This window comes from Oncorhynchus kisutch, linkage group LG18, assembly GCF_002021735.2.
Source record: "Oncorhynchus kisutch isolate 150728-3 linkage group LG18, Okis_V2, whole genome shotgun sequence".
Lineage (NCBI taxonomy): Eukaryota > Metazoa > Chordata > Actinopteri > Salmoniformes > Salmonidae > Oncorhynchus > Oncorhynchus kisutch.
The window spans coordinates 33,019,079-33,038,983 of NC_034191.2; the positions used below are offsets into that span (position 1 = coordinate 33,019,079).

At 41.9% G+C, this 19,905-nt stretch overlaps 1 pseudogene; it reads left to right on the forward strand.

Moving 5' to 3' along the window:
- The first annotated feature begins 655 nt into the window (after positions 1 to 655).
- Positions 656 to 19,897, forward strand: LOC109909069 (structural maintenance of chromosomes protein 4-like; annotated as a pseudogene).
- The last annotated feature ends 8 nt before the right edge of the window (positions 19,898 to 19,905 follow it).

The window sequence follows — 19,905 nt, forward strand, 5'->3', positions numbered from 1 at the left end:
CTTTTACTCAATTCGTATTTTTACTGGATGACTTTTACTTGAGTCATTTTCTATGTTGTATGTATGTTTACTTTTACTCAAGTATGAAAATTGGGTACTTTTTCCACCATTGGGTATAATCAACTTGAGACTTATCTCTTACGCATTCTCTCTAGAAAATAATGTAACTCTATGGAAGGCTAGTGCCACTCCACTAGTGCGTCGTGGCACACACCTTCCACCTAGAGCATTATTTTCCATGGAACACACAGCCCGTAGTTGATTATCCCTTACATATTTTCGACTATTCAACCAATCCAATCCAAATACAAAATAATAAATTGACCCGTACTGTAAACAACAACCTTCCGTCGTCTCTAGGTAACAGTGCCCAAACGTCACGGGGCGCGTTCTGTTTTAAAAAATGTTGTGAAAATATCCCAAATCATTACCAAAGTATAATTTATATTCATTATAATGTTAACTTAAATGCAAAAAAAATAGTTTATGTTCATGGTTGCCTGGCATCGGCCCTCTTTTTGAATATATATATATATATATATATATATATATATATATATTTTTTTTACCAATGTCGGGGATCCGTGGTGCCTTGCATCAGTTTGTAACGAATTTTGGTTCGACAACAGAGTTTAGGCGCCATTTACGAGTGAGTTTGCAGCGAGCTAATGATTTGAGTGACACAGGGTTGACTTTTACGCACTTTATTTATTTATTTTTTAACTTCGGGATATCGATAAACAGTTTAATTGGCTTTGAAAAGAGAGTGATACACAGGGAATATTTACAACAAAATAACTTCGTCCGCAAGGTAAAACTGACATTTTATCTGAACACGAAAGAGCTAGTTAACGTTAGCTAAAATAAAACTAGTAAGCTCGCTAGCTATCAAACCATAGCTATCTAGCAAGTACGTTTGTGGGCACCTTTCGTCGATTATATGTGGTTGTTGAGCTAGGTTAAGTAAGTTAGCTAACGTTAACTGTAACGTTAACTTAAAGTGATCAGACGACAGCTAACATTTAGCTATCGGCAACACATCAAAAGCTAACTAAAATTGCCTAGTAACATTAGATAGCTATCTACCTTGGCGAACCAGTGCAAAGTAACGTTAGTTAAGTTAACTTAACTTGTAAGCAAAGTACCGGTTTCCCCTATTCATCTGTGCTCTAGTTGTGTTCGCTATCCAGGTAGCGTACTTTAGCTAACGTTATCTAAATTTGTTCGTGGCTAACAGTTGACGTGAAAATCATGCCTAACAAAGCCCAATGTGGCCTACCTGACTAACGCTAGCTAGCTAATTACCAGACATTAGTATACTCTATACAGCAGCTAGCTAGTGTAAATGGCTATTTCCACGTCTTCTCGGTTTAGGCAAATTATTAACGTTTAACTAGATTACAAGTGGACAACTGAAGCATAACACTAACGTTACTGTACCTAAAATAAAAAAGACCAACTCAGTGAAATCTTCTATACACAGGTGACGTTTTTATTCACTCATTAACGTTAGTTGGCGATATAGCTATTTAGTTAGCCATATTGTAGCTATATTATCTTAGATTATTTAATTGATTATAACTCTCGATCTGTAAAATAAACTAAACATGACACTTTCAACTGTTGCTGGTCAATTTGGACTACTGAGTGCAGCCTACATGGCACTAATGATAACGTGACTCTGATTGGCTACTTCAGTGCTATGACTTTATTTTGCACATTTACCTCCATCTTTTTCTAGTTCTCAGCAGTTGATTTACTTTTGAGCTCAGTTTGGCGTTACTGACAGCCTGTAACGTCACAATTGTTGTCCGTCTTTTAGTTACACGCACTTTAGGAAAACGTATCAGTTAATTTCTCGATAATTGAGTGAGAATCGATGCTTGTTGTCAGCTTATGTTAGACAAAATCACGCTATTTGAAAAGGGGAGATTCAAGTTAGACAGCTAATTAAGTTGAGTTAAATTGCAATTTCGTGTCAAGTATTTTCTATTTTGGATTATGGTTACATCTTTAGAATATCGCTTATATACACTTATGGTACAGTTAAAACGAAACATATTTAGCAAAGAAACTAAAACAAAACACTTAGATCTGTTGTCTTATCAGACAGCACAGACTGGCAATTTATTTGCAGCTTTATAATTGACCCGATGTGAAGTTAACTCAGTGTAGTTTATGAAGTAATATACTTTGGATAAAATGCCCGATGGTGATGGGAGATGACGGAGGGGGTAACGGGGTGCTTCACTATCAATTGTGGAGAAGTGATTGACAAGCGAAAACACCTAATGGATTTTACTTTTACTCCTGTGATTTGAATGATATCTTTTAGATTCTAATTCATGACAGCCAAAACGTCGAAAAGTATAACTACTTCCAAGCCAAGAGGGAAAGGTTCGCAGCCTCGGGATGACTCCGAAGGCGAGTTGGACGTACTCGTACGAGTTGAAGCGAACTCCAATGACCAAGAGGCTCCGCCGACAAATGGTAAGTAACAAAGGGTGTTTTGGTGTCTGCATCTAAATAAGTTGCGCGTCTACTCAATGGCAACGTATTTTGTTGAATGTAAGTGCGTGATGGTTGAGTCCAACTGGCACAGTTGTGGTAGTTGTCTTGATTCATAACACGTAGCTTGCTGGCTAGTTTTTCAAACGTGAGCAAGGCATTAATAAATGTCTATTGTGATTTTTGAGATGATTATAATGGTGGCGTGTGCGCGTTTGTCTCCAGCCTGGGTAACTAGCAAGGTAATTTATGTTGGGATATGAATGCATTTTAAACGATTCGCACTTCTAGAAGGATGATTATCATTTTCTATCTTTCGATTTATTTAACGTTGGGCAACGGTTTGTCAAGAGAACTTCGTCTGAAAACAATAACCGTCTTTGACATGTCTACTCTTGATTTAGAAAGTGTTATGGTTGTAGCGTTTGTTGGCCGAAAACTATTGTCAGGGTCTTTTTTTTCTCTTTTTTTGCTGAGCACAACAATAGACTTGAGACCAAACGTTTTGTCATTGATATGGGACCATAATCGGTATGTATTTGCAGCAAGGCTAGATTTGTATTAATTTGTTTTGATTGGAAAGTAGGTTTTGGTGTGGGGGAAACGACGTGGAATCAGATGTTCGAAATATAATGAAAATGATGTTGTCGTTGGTGAGTGCATATTGTGTATTTGCTTGGCAATGTGAGCGTTTGTGAAAGGGGTTATTTCAAGCGTTCGTTTATGATTACGTTAATCTTGTTATAATTTAGTTTTGTTAACTCGCACATTAACTATCTCTTTGTTAACATTCGATCTTCCCCTTAGTCTTTGTTCCTCCACTGTGACTTGTTCTATAATGCTTATGTTTTGTTTGTTTGTTTTTTTTGTTTCACCACCCCTCCCCCATACACCAGTGTTCCCACCTGAAATGAATCGCACTGGGGAATAAAAGTTAAACTCTTTGCCCTAGCTCCGGCTCCCGGGGAGGGTGCCGAGGCTGTTGATAATCGAGGTTTGGAGGAGATTCTTGGTAGCATCCCTCCACCCCCGCCCCCAGCAATGACCAATGAACCAGGCGCTCCTTGCTTGATGATTACACATATATTTAATCAGAACGTCAAATCCTGTGCTGGCGAGCAGATTCTGTGCGCTTTCCATAAGGTACGAAAAAGCATACTAAATCCCCATTATGGCTCTTTAGTGACACTAGGAATTGTGGTTTTGTGTTTTAATCATTGCCACAGTATGGGGTGTTGTCCATTTCCTTAACTTTTATTTATATATATTTGTATCTTCAGTGACAGTAGCATTTTAATAGTTGTAATTTAATTGTTGATTATTTTAAAGTTGTAGTTTTATATTTTATAGTTTGCAGCATATCATACTCCTCCATTTTGGCTTTGTGTGTGTGTGTGTTTCACACTAGTGGTGGTCAAGCTGTGTCTTGTCCTCAAAAAGATACAAAATAGGGTTTCCCACTAACTTTCCCTCTTATCACATTTTCTTAGTTCTCTTTATTGCATCATGGACACAGGTGCAATAAAATATCTTAAATACACCCACTGAGGTTAGAGGCCCACCATTTTAATCCAGCATAATTTTCTAGTTATTCAAAGCGGTCTGAAATTGTATTGTGAATACGGTTTCTATTTAATTTAGTTTGAACAGATTGGAAGTACATTTTTATTTTCCACCCATTTAATTTTTCTCTCCCTTCCCTAGCGTTTTTCTTGTATTATTGGTCCAAATGGCAGTGGGAAGTCCAACATGCTAGATTCATAGGCTATAGGGCTCAAAAAATCAGATCCAAAAAACTCTGATGATTCACAGCTCTGACCAGCACAAGGATGTGCAGAGCTGCACTGTGGAAGTGCATTTTCAGAAAATTACTGACAAGGTAACACACGCTTACTTGCTCAGCTGTAACAAAACAATTTAACATTTTATAAGCGATTTGGGTAAAGCGCCAGAATCGTATATATTTTTTTGTATATATGTAGTTATTTTAGGGTGTAGTTTTAATTGTCTTGTATACATTTGGTTTAGTATTTAAAAAACTTTATTTACAATGACTGCAACAGAGTCAGAATAGCCATTTCAAGTTAACTGACAATCAAGTAAATTACTAACTTTGCAAATTGTTCTTTATTTTTGTGATTTTATATTGATTAGGACCTCAGAGTTTTTTTTCCTTCAGTTTAGTGGTGGTTAAATTAATCTTAGTGGACAATAGTTTCTCCTTTTCTGTGCACACCTAGAATCCTGTATATATATTAATTGTATGCAGAGTAAGAAATATTTTTCCAGAATTGTAAAACATATTGTACTACCACTGGGGGTGTAGTATGGTAATTAACGACATAATTGACATTTAATGTAAAATAATCTCCTAACACTGCAGTTTTAAGCCTACACACAATATATATTTCTCTATAAAAAAAAGTTGAACAGGTTATAAGCTATTCTGTTTTTGCCCCCCTTCATATCTTGACAACAATTTATTTCTTGTTGTCTCAAAATTAGTTTAATTTAATAAACCATATGAATTTTACTTTTTAATAAATGTGCAAGTTAAATACATTTTAAATGATTACTTGTATCACACCAATCTGTTTGCAGCAACATTTCTGTGGTTGAGGCTTCACTTTCGTATGTAGGTGTGTGTTTAGATGGTTACTTGCCTATATTTGGGAGGGTTGTATTGCTAAGCATTTTTATTTTTTGTCTTGAGTGTGTTCTGAAGACTGGATCTAAGCTGGTGTGTTTCTTTTGCCCCTCCCCCTCTGAGTCAGGAAGGAGATGACTAAGAAGTCATCCCCAACAGCAAGTTCTATGTTTCCAGAACTGCCAGCAAAGACAATTCCTCGTCCTACCACATCAATGGCAAGAAGGCCACTTTCAAAGATGTGGGGACTCTGCTGCGTAGCCATGGCATTGACCTGGACCACAACAGATTTTTGATTTTACAGGTAATTAAATAGTTATTCATTTTTAGTTTTCCTTTCAGTTTGTCTTTGATCCCTCCTGTGTCACACATCCCATCCTGTAAAAGCTTTGCTGCTCAGACTTGACCCCTTTCACTCGGAGGAAAACCGGTATTATGCCTGTGTGAGTGACCTGTTAAGTGTGAAACGGACTTGGACTGCTATAGCAGCGCATCATGGTTTGAAACAATGTTGGAAAGGTGCGAACCATCATTTGCTGCTTTAGTATTTTAAGGAAACTCTAACATTCCTGGAATTGTCTAGTGGGTGAATGGAGACGCAGGTCAGTTTGGCCCCCCCTTTACCTGCCACGCTATAGCAGCACGTAAATATTGGCGTGAGAATACAGACCCCAACCCCAATATTAGCTGTGCTGCTTCAGTGTGGCAGGATCAAGCATCCACTCTTCATTTCTATCATTTGAGTACATGATTATGTCTTCAGTTTGGATTTCGTTAGAATTATCTTTCATGTAATGTAATGCCAATGTCAATATGTGTAGTTGTTCAAAGACATTATTTTGTTTGCGTTGGGTCATATTTGCTGCTTTTTGCCAGTCACGGTCCAAATGAATACATTTTTAGATTTTTAAAAATGTTCTATTAATACAGTTCTGGAACATCCCTGTGGTGTTCAGCTTGGTGTGTAGACTCCTCCAGGGGTTGTTTGAAGAACAAGCCAGTCCACTTGTTGCACAATACAGTTTTTGGGGTTTACTAGTACCTATCAACTCTTGGATTAATGAGATGACTAGTTTTTAGTGAATATTAGATATGTTGCTGCATTTTATAATATTTATTTTGGGAGAAGAAGCAGGTTCTCTTCTGTCCTGATTTGTGCAATTTTCTTCACCCTTTCTCCTGGAATTTTGAGCTCACTAAATATGACGGTTGTTCTGACTGAGGCAAGAAGCTTCAGTTTGGAGAACAAAGTCACTTTTACAGGCCTACGGCTCGGGAAGGTTCCTATTTAGTGCACTGGTCAGGCAGAGCAGAAAAATGCTTTTTTCTCTCTCTCACACACACACACACACACACAGGATTAAAACAAGATTGACCATTCTGATAATTTATATAGGCCATCATTCAGGCTTGTTTAATCAATGTTTCAAGGACTGTTCAGTCAAGGACTATTACCCCATCTCTGACATAGAAAGGAAATTCATAAGTTTATTAAAACACAGGCACCAGTTACATTTGCCAGATGCCCCTTTTAGTTTATGTATTTATTTCTTGACCTCATAAAATATAAAACCTTTATTGTAGCGGTTCCAATTGATGAGATGTTTGGTGTTTAAGTGATTATTGTAGTTTTCATTTCATTGTTTTGTCATGGATATGGACAAATGTTCTCTGTGCTGTGGGTACAGTTATGTGCAGGAGAAGTTATTATTTGAGGCTCAGGTGTGTGTGTGTGTGGGCTGAGAAGTTGTGTAAGAAGTACAGTACATTAAAATACCCAAATGTACTGTAAATTGCCAATTTGACTGGCTGCCCATGAAAACTCTAGGGTTATATCATAAAGGAGATGTTAACCCCTCATTAAAACACGTTATCATAACATCAGCAAAGTTTCCTCAATATTTTTGTGAGCAGAGCAACCAATTTATTTAAAATAGCCTTTTGAGAGTCACACAGAAGTTGCTCTTTCTGGTTTTAGCCCAGGTTAGTTTGAATTGCATTTAAACTTGCTTCCAAAAGGGTGAATAAAAAAAAAAAAATCTGGTATTTTTCCCCTTGTTGCTTTTCACAGACTTTAGAAAGTTGGGGAAAAGTATAAACCCACCCATCCATGTCTGTTCTGGGATGGTAATCAGGTGGTCTCGAACAGAACATGTATCCAAGGTGTGTGTTTGTAGAGTTTATGGTGAGAAGAAGCTATAACCGTGTGTGTCCTTGCTTGCATCTCTCCCTCCCTGTGCATTGGTCAGGGTGAGGTGGAGCAGATAGCCATGATGAAGCCCAAGGGGCAGACGGAGCATGATGAGGGCATGATGGAATACCTAGAGGACATCATTGCTGCCTGAAGCAGCCCATCCACACCCTGAGGTGCCGTGTGGAGCTCCTCAACGGGGAGAGAAGGTGAGAAACAACCCCAGTAACAAGACATTGGTCCATTTGTTGTATTTAAAAACATATATATGTGTGTTTTTCCTTTTTGAAATGATGATGGTTTCCCCTGTGGGGGTGTGTTAGAGGGGCCTGTTTCACTGTGAAATCTGTGAGGTATGCTGTGTCTTGGCCAGAATGACTGCCCCTGGCCTGACACCTGCCTCTTCTTACAAGGCAGCAAATGATCTCCACACACACCTCAGAGATTGCTGTATCTGGGCTAATCCCCTTGCTCGTTAGTTACTTTTTTTATTGCTGTGCCAAAAACAATTGCTTTGCAATCAGTCATTTAATGGTTATTTTTAAAGAGCGGTTGAGAGAAGGAATAAGAACGGGATGTGCAAGTCATATTTTTTGTAATCAAATGCATTTAATGACCATCCCTAGATCAGATTTTATTAGAAATGTGTTAGTAATTTAGTAATTATGTGAGCAGGGGGTGAAGTTTGGCTGATAATTACCTGATGTTTGCTAATATATTTATTTGTATTGCAGTACTAGTGACATTGTTATCTGGGTATGGTGTTGGAGTTCCAGTGTACCAGTCAGGTTGACAGGGTAGGGTTTCATTTGACGTGAAATACTGGTTGTCTGGTGAAGCCAGCCGGTTCAGTAAATCTCTTGCAGGCTACACTAATATCACATCACTAATTAGGCCTGTTTAGAATTTAAAAAAGTTTCTCCCTGTACTGTATTAACTAATTGGTCTGTCTTGTTTTTATTACTTTAACATATCTATTATTTTTCATATGGGTGACATGATTTAGACTTTTTGGTTCATGCAGCTTTACAGTAGTGAATAGATTTAGTATTCAGAAATCTGCATTTTAAACCTGTTTTATATTGAAAGTAAAGTTTTTTTGCTTCAATAGTGATGAGGGGCATGCAACTATAATTTCTTTACACAAAATACATCCGTGCAACACAATAGGCAGACAATAGCTTTGTTTTCATCAGAGGAGAAGTGAAAAGCGAGCAGACGCAAGTAAATTAGTTTACAATGGAAAAAGCACGTTTTTTGCAAAAACAACATACAGCCATCATATTTCGGATGTCTATCATAGAAAGAATGTAGCCAGCTACATTTCCTAGTTAATCTAGCATTTTAACTGGCTAAAACTACCAGAGAAAAGTACACATCACTCAGAGTGCTGTCTGGTGATCCAATGCTGGTTTGTGAGTGGTGGAATTTGATTGGGCAAGATGAGAGCAAAGCTATTTCATCCAAGTGGAGAAGTGTAACCGAAGCACATAATTAGTTATTTTATATTCATGATTTGGAACAAACCCTGACTGAAGCAGAACATAATTTACAATAAGAAGCATTTTAGATCTGCGTTTGTAAACGCATTAAGATATTTTTTCCGTGTTAACGCAATGCCTGCAGTAGATATGGCAATACCACATACACAGGGTCAAATGCTTTATTTGAGTCATGACTGCCTTTGACTATCCTCATCTTATTACATTATGGGTTGATCTTATGGCATTGTGCAGTGTAGCATCCTATCACACTTCTGCCTTTGTCCAAGTTCTATTGTTTCCCTTTACTCTGCATTTGTCTATTTGATTAAGTCACGTATGCCTTTTGGCTGACTAAAAATGGCATAATCTTGGCATTGAAGCCAAATTAACCCTAGCTTGTGGAGTAAAATTGTATTTTTTGGGAAAGCTCAGAGTTTATCGATAAATGTCCGGCACGGTCAATCAGTGCAAAAAAAAAAAATCAAAGCACACCTGAGAAGGAACAAATGTCAATTCAAACAATTCAGCATGAATGTTTAAGTCAGAGGTACTGTAGCCTTTGTCTTCCTGTTTCATCATTTTGCGGACCATGTGTTACAGCTAAACAGGGTCATGGTGGAGAAGATTGCTCTGGAGGGAGTGAAGAACACAGCCGTGGAGTTCCTCACTCTGGAGAATGATATTTTCAAACAAAAGAGCCAGCTCTGCCAGTACTATGTGTGAGTATTACAACCACACAGGGTGTTGCTAAATTTAGTGTATTTTACTAACAGGAAATCAGGTTTGAAAGAATCTGGGAGGAAGCGATGATGCAGTTGGGTGTAATTATCACAGATGGTCATTTTTTAGAGTTCATATATCTATGTTGACAAGAGTGCGATTGTTTCTTTGTTAGCCATGACTTCCAGAAGAGAGTGGCAAACAAAGAGGAGGAGAAGCAGAGGATCCAAGACGACACCAAGTAACTCAGAGAAGAACAACAACATCGCTGAAGAGATGAAGAACCAAGATCTGAAAAATGTGGAAAAGTAGGCCTTCCTATTTATTTGTTATTCATGGGTTTTGTTGCTTACATGGAAATTGACACCAAAGGGACACATTTATGAGCAAAATATAGTCCTAATGTAAAATTAATGTCAGTCTAAAGTGCAATAATGTTATGAAATGGAAAAATGTTCATGGACCTGCTGGCAACCAGTGATACAGAAAAGCAAAATTAGCAGTAATTTGTTTGATTGCCATTCATAATGTCTATGTTGTGATTTTTCTCCCAGGAAACAAGGCAAGCTGACCAAGTACAAAGAGTTCCAGCAGGAGAAGTTTACCCAGCTGGACCTGCAGGATGTGGAGGTCTGAGAGAAACTGAAGCACACCAAGAAACTACAGAAAGAACTTGAGAAGGACAAGGAGAAGGTGTGTTTAGGTGTGCATGTGTCCCTTTTCCTGTGAACATAATTCAGGTCTCTATAATTGATGCTTCAGTGATTCCATTTCAGGGGGGGTTTGTAACTTTGACCATTTATATTGGCCAATCTGTGTACATGGGGGGCTCTCCAAATCTGTACTTTAGGAGGCTGATTGTGGTGAATGTGCTACATAACTTACAGGTCATACTCATAAACAAACACAATGGTGCTCTGTCCTCTCAAGACAGGCCAGCACCAATGGCCTGACACTTCACTTTTATTCTGTTGATTTTGTCCCCTGGCCAAAGCGAAACACGGCCACTCGTAATACAGTTTCCCTCTATACAAACACAAGGCCTGTTGTGCTGAGGCCCTGGAGAAGGCATTGCCCAGGGGTTTACAGATGACCTTATTAGTAATTGCTGTATTGCGTAATTACACATTTTATAATTACTTGCATCAATGTCACAAATAAACAAGTGTGTTCATTTTTATTACATTAACTTGCTTGGGATTGGGTCTGGGTGGGAAAGGGTGAGTATCCCACATTTTAATATATATTTTTCTGTGTCATGAGGTCCCTCTTGATAAAATTATATTGTTACATTGCTGAGACTAAAATGAATTGATAAAGTGGCTGGTATACCCAATTTATTTAATAAGAGAAACTCCTCCAGTTGGCCACTAGGGGGCAAAACTTAAACGCAAACCCTCCAAAGCATGACTGCTTGGCTCTGCTACCTCACTCACTTTCTCCCATGCTCTTTTCTCTCCTCCTTGGGCTCCCTTTTTTTTTTTCTCCACACTCAATATGCTCCAAGTCTCCCTTTCTTTCTCTGCCCCTGTTCTGCAGCCTGTATGATACAGCACCAGTGGCTGTGATTTGGCAGTGTTGGGTTGTGGAGGCCGGGTAGAGTAGAGCAGTCCTCTGGGGAGCTGTGTTCTGCAGTGTGGTAGTGAAGTATGGCCTTGTGTAACACTACCAGCAGCCACATTCACTCTTCACCCACAGTTAACCCTGCTAGCATGGCTTCCTCCACTCCCTCTGCTACTCCCTCTCACCACCCCGCACACTAGAGAGAGGTGCAGTTCACACAGACTGCCTGCCAGTCTGATGGCGGTGCTCCTAACTGTCTGCTAGTTGATTTTAAAATATTATATTTTGGTCTTTCCTGGTTTTCTAAGGTTGTACCTCCCCTAGAGTCTTTTCTCTCTCCCCTTTCTCCTCTGTCAGCTGGAGGAGGTGCGTAACGTGCCGGCCAGCAGTGAGAAGATCATCTCTGAGGCGTCCGCTTGCAGGGAGGTGTTGGAGAAACTGAAGGAAGTGATGGAGAGTCTGAAGGAGGAGACCAGCGGCCTGCAGCAGGAGAAGGAAGTGGGTGTCTTTCATTATCAGGAGTTGCTGATTGTTTGAAGTAGGAAACACTATTCTTAATTTAATTTGACCAGTATCCTTTTCCCCCTGGTATTCTATGTTTTCTGATCACATAATCGTGTGGCTATTATTCCCATGGCTCCGTCCCCAGATTATGGAGAAGGAGCTGAGTAAGTCTGTGAACAAGACACGCTCCCGTCAGGACGTGGCCCAGTCTGAGCTGGACATCTACCTGAGTCGCCACAACACCGCTGTGACCCAGTTGAACACGGCCAAGCAGTCCCTGCAGATCGCCTCCGACACACTGCGAGACCGCCGCGCCGCCATCAAAGAGCTGCAGGTCAAGATACCCCAGTGTGAGCAGGAGCTCCAGAAGGTACGTTAGTGTGGGAGGGTCTCAAGCGTCGAGCTGTTCTTAAGGTTAGGGGTGGACTGTGATTTGTGGCAGTAGGATGGAAGTATTTCAGGTTTCTGGATGACTGTGCTGACCCTGTATCTCTGCTCCAGGATAAGGCGGAGCTGGAGCAGCTGCTGCAAGCAGATGGTCAGACCAGGGCGCTGGTGAGGGACATGAGGCAGAAGGTGGAGGAGGCCAAGAGCTCCCTGTCCTCTAACCGCAGCAGGGGGAAGGTGCCGGATGCCCTCATGCAGCAGAAGAGGAGCGGCAAGATCCCCGGCATCCTGGGGCGACTAGTGAGGACCATGTCCATGTATAGACTACACCAGGCATGTCAACTTCATTCCATGGAGGGCCTAGTGTCTGCTGGCTTTGTTTTTGCTTTTCAATGAAGACCTAGACCAGTGGTTCTCAAACTGTGGGGCGCCTAGAAGGTGCGAAGGGTCGGTAAGGGGATCCGGCTTTCAACCTACTTTTGATTAATGGTAGAATGCACAAGGTGCTATTTTGAAATTGGGTGGTGCGGCATCAGTTTTCCTCTTGTCATGTTAAAGCTGGTCAGAAATGTCCAGATCAACTAGCCCATGTCAGTTAACATTTTTTAGCTAGGTTTTTTAGACCATAGATTTAGTTGTAATGTTTGTCACTCAAATATCACAACTAAACATTAGACATGGAGGCATTTATAGAATTGGAAGAAAATTTGCCAAATGTTCTCTGCACCGCATGACAAAATGTGTGGCATTGCAGGAATTGCTTTGAACCTGCAAGATGCTCATAGAAATAGACATGGCGCGCTGAGGGGGCGCAGGATTTTCCCCAATGCTGGAAGGGAGGCCTGAGTGAAAAAGTTTGGGAACCCCTGACCTAGAGAACCAGGTGAGGGGAGTTCCTTACTAATCAGTGACCTTAATTCATCAATCAAATACAAGGGAGGAGCAAAAACCGGTGGACACTTGGCCCTCTGGAATGAGTTTGACACGTGGGCTACACAGATGACATGTGGCAGCTGAGAGATGCGCGCACACACTCATTGAGACTGTTCTTGTCCTGACCGGGTGTTCTTGGGGCCATCGATTAGAAGTATGACATCGCCATCTCATCCAGCTGTGGCTCTCTGGACAACATCCTGGTGGAAAGCATCGACATCCCAGAAATGTGTCAACTTTACTATACTTTATATGGATTATCATCATAACAAATGCACTGATGTGGTCATATTTTATGATATAGCTACCCTGTCAAGATATGTTGCATGAATTCACAATGGAAATAAAATTGAAACATTATTTAATTAATGCTCACATTTTCCCCATTCTACGCTTGACAAACAGTTCCCTTATTCCACCACAAATGTTCATATTGCTAAATCTCACAATTAAATTTGTTTTACTTTTTCTCCCCAATTTCGTGGTACTCAATTGGTAGTTAGTCTTGTCTCATCGCTGCAACTCCCGTACGGACTCGAGAGCCGGGCGTCCTCCAAAACACAACCCTGTCAAGCCGCACTGCTTCTTGACACACTGCATGCTTAACCTGGAAGCCAGCCGCACCAATGTTTCAGAGGAAATGCCGTACGACTGGCGACCGACGTCAGCATGCAGGCGCCCGGCCAGCCAAAAGGAGTCTCTAGAGCGCGATGGAACAAGGACATCCCGGCCGGCCAAATCCTCCCCTAACCCGGACGACGCTGAGCCAATTGTGCGCTGCCTTATGGGTCTCCCGGTCACGGCCGGGGATCGGACCCGGGGCTGTACTGATGCTTCAAGCGCTGCGATGCAGTGCCTTAGACCGCTGCGCCACTCGGAAGGCCTGAAAATCTCACATTTTGGTGGAAATGATCCCACGCTGGTTAATCCACAAATTTGTACCCATGCATTATTGATAAATGAGGTTTAATTACACTGGTCATGCTTAACCTCGCAGAAATGATTATGTTGCAGGTTACTGTCAGTTTGAGTCATCAGGACATTGATCTGGCTCAATTTCAACTTTGTTACAGTATACCCCAGTCTCACTCTACTAGCCTTTCTCTCTTATGGGTTTGCTGCATAGACAACTGGTACAAAGCTTTAACCTCAAATGTAACCTCTAACACTCTGACATCCACTCTTTTCCTGTCTCAGTTGAAGGTGCGGGAGAATAAGATGGGGCCCATCTCCACCCCAGAGAACATCCCCTGCCTGTTTGAGCTTTCTCTGGCCTCCACTCACTGTTATGGCTCACTTTAAGCTCTGCAATGGTTAATGACCTACTGTCTTATTTTTATGTGTCAGCTGGACTGTATGGAGAGCAAGCTGATTGAGAAGGTGGTGCAGCTGCAGGGCTGCCAGAAGTGGAAGCTGCAGCTGGAGGAGAAAGTCCAGAGACTCTTACAGCAGCTTAGAGACATGAAGAACACCCTGGAGAAATACACCAACAACATGCAGGTAACACACAGTATACAGATATGAAATGTATTTGATGTTGGTGTAATTCTTGTTCATCAGACTTGTTTAGGTAAAGCTGAATGTATTATTTTTTGGGCTTTCTCGTAATGCCGGCCTGCTGTCTCGATGCTGTCTCGACGTCTTTCTAGATTCGCCCCTCTATTGATTTGGTTTGGATTATATCTACCATCTACACAGCAACAACTATTTCCCAATGGTCATAATTACATGCCATATGCAATAGCCAATGTAGCTCAAGTCCTTCATACACAGGCTCACAAATTTTATTTTAACCTCTTTGGGCTGAGATCCCGTTAACGGGATCGATATGACAACAGCCAGTGAAAGTGCAGGGCGCCAAATTCAAAACAGAAATCCCATAATTAAAATTCCTCAAACATACAAGTATTTTACACCATTTTAAAGATACACTTCTTGTTAATCCCACCATAGTGTCCGATTTCAAAAAGGCTTTAAGACGAAAGCAAACCAAACGATTATGCTAGGTGAGTGCCTAGTCACAAAAACACAGCCATTTTTCCAGCCAAAGAGAGGAGTCACAAAAAGCAGAAAGAGAAATTAATCACTAACCTTCGATCTTCATCAGATGACATTCATAGGACTTCATGTTACATAATACATGTATGTTTTGTTCGATAAAGTTCATATTTATATCAAAACATCTCAGTATACATTGGCGCGTTATGTTCAGTAGATCCAAAACATCCAGTGATTTTGCAGAGAGCCACATCAATTTACAGAAAGTCATAATAAACATTGATAAAAGATACAACTATTATGCATGGAATTATAGATACACTTCTCCTTGATGCAACCACTGTGTCAGATTTCAAAAAAGCTTTACTGAAAAAGCACACCATGCAATAATCTGAGTACAGCGCTCAGACCAAAACAACCCAAACAGATATCCGCCATGTGTAGTCAACAGAAGTCAGAAATAGCATTATAAATATTCACTTACCTTTGATCTTCATCAGAATGCACTCCCAGGAATCCCAGTTCCACAATAAATGCTTGATTTGTTCGATAAAGTCCATAATTTATGTCCAAATACCTCCTTTTTGTTTGCACGTTCAGCCCAGTAATCCAAATTTGTGACGTGCGATCACTAGGTGCAGACAAAGTCAAAGTTCCATTAGTCTGTAGAAACATGTCAAACGATATATAGAATCAATCTTTAGGATGTTTTTAACATAAATTTTCAATAATGTTCCAACCGGAGAATTCCTTTGTAGAATTGCAATGCAACTCAAGCTAACTATCACGTGAATGCGCATGGTCAACTCATGCCTCTCTGGCAGACCTCTGACTCATTCCCCTCTCATTCGCCCCCACTTCACAGTAGAAGCATCAAACAAGGTTCTAAAGACCGTTGACATCTAATAAAGGGAGACTTGTCAGAGCCTGGCCATGGGATGCAAGGGGGAAAGACTTGACTTTTAAACTCAATACTACTGTTTTCATTTTTGTAAAGCAGTTTGTTTGTTAACCATGCAAAGCTAAATGGTGACACGTGATTACGGGGAAGCAAGAGTCACTTGCACAATGTGTAGCCTAAGATTGGAGGTGGAGCCTGCCTGTCGCCCACAATCATTGTTTGCTCTCCCGCAGTTCACCAGCTGATGTAGGCTGTGCCGGTGTCGTGTGTCCTTCCCACTGCTAGACAACCAAACCCAATGCTGCTAATATTCTGCTTATTGAGTACAAGTCCGAGTCACCAATGGTCGAGCCACGAGTAATGAAAATTAGGACTCGAGTACTACAACACTTGAGACTTGTGATTGCGGGTGAGGTTATGCTTGACTGTGTGTTTCTTCTCAGAGCTTGGCAGAGCAGGAGGCTCACCTGAAGCCTCAAATTAAAGAGCTAGATGACAATGTCCTGGCTGCTAACCCCAACAAGAACAAACAAACAGTTGAAGACCCTGAAGGACTTCCAGAAAGGTGACCTTTCAACCCCAAATGTAACATGAAGTGAAGTCACTTAGAAATTGCAGGCTACACTCTAGAAATGACTCAATTTGAGCTTTGCTACAGTGAACCCCAGTCTGACTTCACTAGGCATTCTCCCTCATGGGCTTGCTGCGGAGACGACTGGTACATACAACTAGAGGTGTGCCGATCTCGTCCTACTTGTAATTGTATCCGTTTTGTCACACTTGATATTCGTAATCACTTTAAATGCCGGTAAAGCCTATACCTCAAGTGCACTATCAGAGTGCATTGCTCTGCTCACTCGCTCACATATTGTCTTGTCGATTCGTCCTTTGTCTTGTCGTGTCCCATGTATATATATTTTTCTTTGCATATCTTTCTATGTTTTTGTAAACCCTTACTTCAAAATACTCTCCTGCAACCTGCCTCACCCAATGTGGTGTGGACCTGCTTTTTCTCTAAAGTATTTTTCTTTGCCTCTATTACTGGAATCTCTCCAACATAAACCAGCCAGCTAACGGTCATCAGCTAACCTCTAGCTCGGAAAGCTCTTGCCAGTTTGTACAACGCGATTCAACCAGAGCATACCGGACCCATTTCTCTCCATAGCCACGGGTTCCTATTGCAAGCAATGAACCTTCCGACCTTCGCAGCTAAAGTTCCTTGAATGCTAGCTGTCTAGAATACCAATGGACTATTGGCTTACGAGGCCCATCGTATACATTCCGAAGCCACTAGCTAGCAGTCGGCTATCCTTTGCTAGCGGTCATCAGCTACCTTTATCCCGGACAACTCTCGCCAGTCTGTACAGCGCGACTCAAACCAGAGCTAGTCGGACTTATTCTCCTCCATATCTCCGGATTCCTACCGCAAGCTCTGAACCTATTTTGTTTTTTATATATATTTTTTTTCTACCTGGAATTATAGCAGCTAACGACCCCTGAAGGCACAGCCGCTAATCTGCGGACATATTTCTTCGGCTACTATACATATTTTGCCAATTGGCCTGGTTTGCCACACGGAGCCCTGCTGATCCGTCCGCTGATGTAACTGCACGAAGGGGCCACAACAGACTTTCCTCTGTCGCGTCATCCCTCTAAGGCCTTTCTGTTAGCCTGCTAGCCGCCTGAAGCCACGCACTGGACTTGTATGATCACCCGGCTACGCATGCCTTTCCCTAACGTCACCATGCCGTGTCGATTGCTGTTCTGGTTTGTAACTATTGTTTTATTTCACTGTAGAGCCTCTAGCACTGCTCAACATGCCTCGGCTAACAATTTAGATCCACCTCCCAAACACGCAGTGACATCCGGTCGCCCCCAGCTAGCACAGCAGGCGGGAGCGACACTGTGCATCACCTGCTGTGTACCAGAGAAAACCAGGTGGGGGCGAAGGACACCGCCTACCGCCGGCTTCTCCAGGACACCGCCTACCGCCGGCTTCTCCAGGACACCGCCTACCGCCGGCTTCTCCAGGACACCGCCTACCGCCGGCTTCTCCAGGACACCGCCTACCGCCGGCTTCTCCAGGACACCGCCTACCGCCGGCTTCTCCAGGACACCGCCTACCGCCGGCTTCTCCAGGACACCGCCTACCGCCGGCTTCTCCAGGACACCGCCTACCGCCGGCTTCTCCAGGACACCGCATTGTTGTGTCTTAGAGGTCAACCAAACACTCAGCTAGTTAGTGCATCAGTGTTCTATGCATTACCTGGGGAACAGTATCATCCGACTTAAATATTTTTCCTCTTCTGATATTTAATTTTAGTCATTGAGCAGATACTCTTATCCAGAGCGACTTAGCAGTTCCATTCATCTTAAGATTTATATGTGGTTGTCCCACCTAGCTGTCATAGTAAGAACATTTTCCCTCAAAGTAGCTGTCAGCTAGGACTGACCATCTGAGTCCCGTCCTCCCCAGGCCTCTAAACTCTCCCTTCACGCCATTGAGGATGACCTGGCGGCCATAAAAGGGGCCTGACGTTATCACCAACCAGATCTCCCTGATGGAGGCCCGCTGTGCCCAGATGAAGCCCAACCTGGGAGCAATCGCAGAGTAGAAAAAAGGTACACACCCAGCTCTCTCTAGGTCTAATCAAGCACCTTGACACCCTGTTTTTACTCTCGTCTGCACTCTCAAGTTTATTTCCCTCTAAGAGAAGGTAGTCATTGTGGGTAATGTCTCTCTGTAGGAGGAACTGTACCTGAGCTGGATGAGATCAGAGAGACAATTTTAAGCGTGGATGTGAGGATGTGCGCAAGCAGAGGCTCAACGAGTTCATGGCTGGCTTCAACATCACCAACAAGCTGAAGGAGAACTACCAGATGCTGACACTAGGGGGTGACTCTGAGCTGGAGCTAGTCGACAGCCTGGACCCCTTCTCTGAGGGCATCATGTTCAGGTCAGCAGACACTTTAGCCCAACCGGCTGTTTGACATCTATGATTTGTGAAGACAGCTCTGGATGTGAATTTTATCATCAAAACGTACCTAGCTCCAACCCAATATCCCCTTCTAATTTCATTGTTTTATTGCTGTATTCATTAAATCTATGAATGATGCTGGCTCATTCTCTCCTTTCTGTCCATGGCCACAGTGTGCGTCCCCCTAAGAAGAGCTGGAAGAAGATTTAACCTGTCTGGAGGAGAGAAGACCCTGAGCTCTCTGGCCCTGGTGTTTGCTTTGCACCACTTCACGCCCCTCTACTTCATGGATGAGATTAATGCAGCCCTGGACTTCAAGAATGTCTCCATCGTGGCCTGTTACATTTGTGAGTTTCACATGCACACACAGCAGTTCATGGGAACTCTATTCCACGTGAAACAGCTTTGAATAGTATTTGCCATTTTACTCCTGTGCTTGACTTAGTGAGGGACATGGGGTCAGCTCGTCTGTGTTAATCGTTAGTATTGTATAATGGGAGCTTATTGAAGGCGCTATGGTAAGGTGTACAGCCTATTGTGAGAAATCACCCGTTTTGCAAAGCCCTCTGTTGGCTGCATGTTGGTCCATTGTTTACTCCTGTCACGGCAGTTGGTGGTTAATTCTTCCCAGGCCACTGTTTTAAAAGAGCTTGACTCACATAAGCTCGTAAAAAATGTGATACTTGAGATTTACAGCCTTTGACTTCCCATTGATGATTGAATGTTAATTTATTTCCCGACAGGAGCAAACCAAGAATGCTCAGTTCATCTCCCTGAGGAACAACATGTTTGAGATTGCTGACCGTCTGATCTACAAAACCCACAACACCACCAACTCGAAAACCATTGTCTTCAAACAGACAATCTCAGCTTAGAACAGCAGTGACTCTGGTTTCCCCCCCTGAGCCACTCCTAGTAAGACATTGAAATATTAAATGTAGGTCTCTTGAGTTTACTGTTCTTTCACACCATGTATATAAAACCATGGCTTTAATCTATGTCGTCACTCTTTTTTTACTGATGAAGCGAATAAATATTTTATCACCGGTCTTTGAATACTATAACCCTAAATTGGACATGTTGCACTGGAA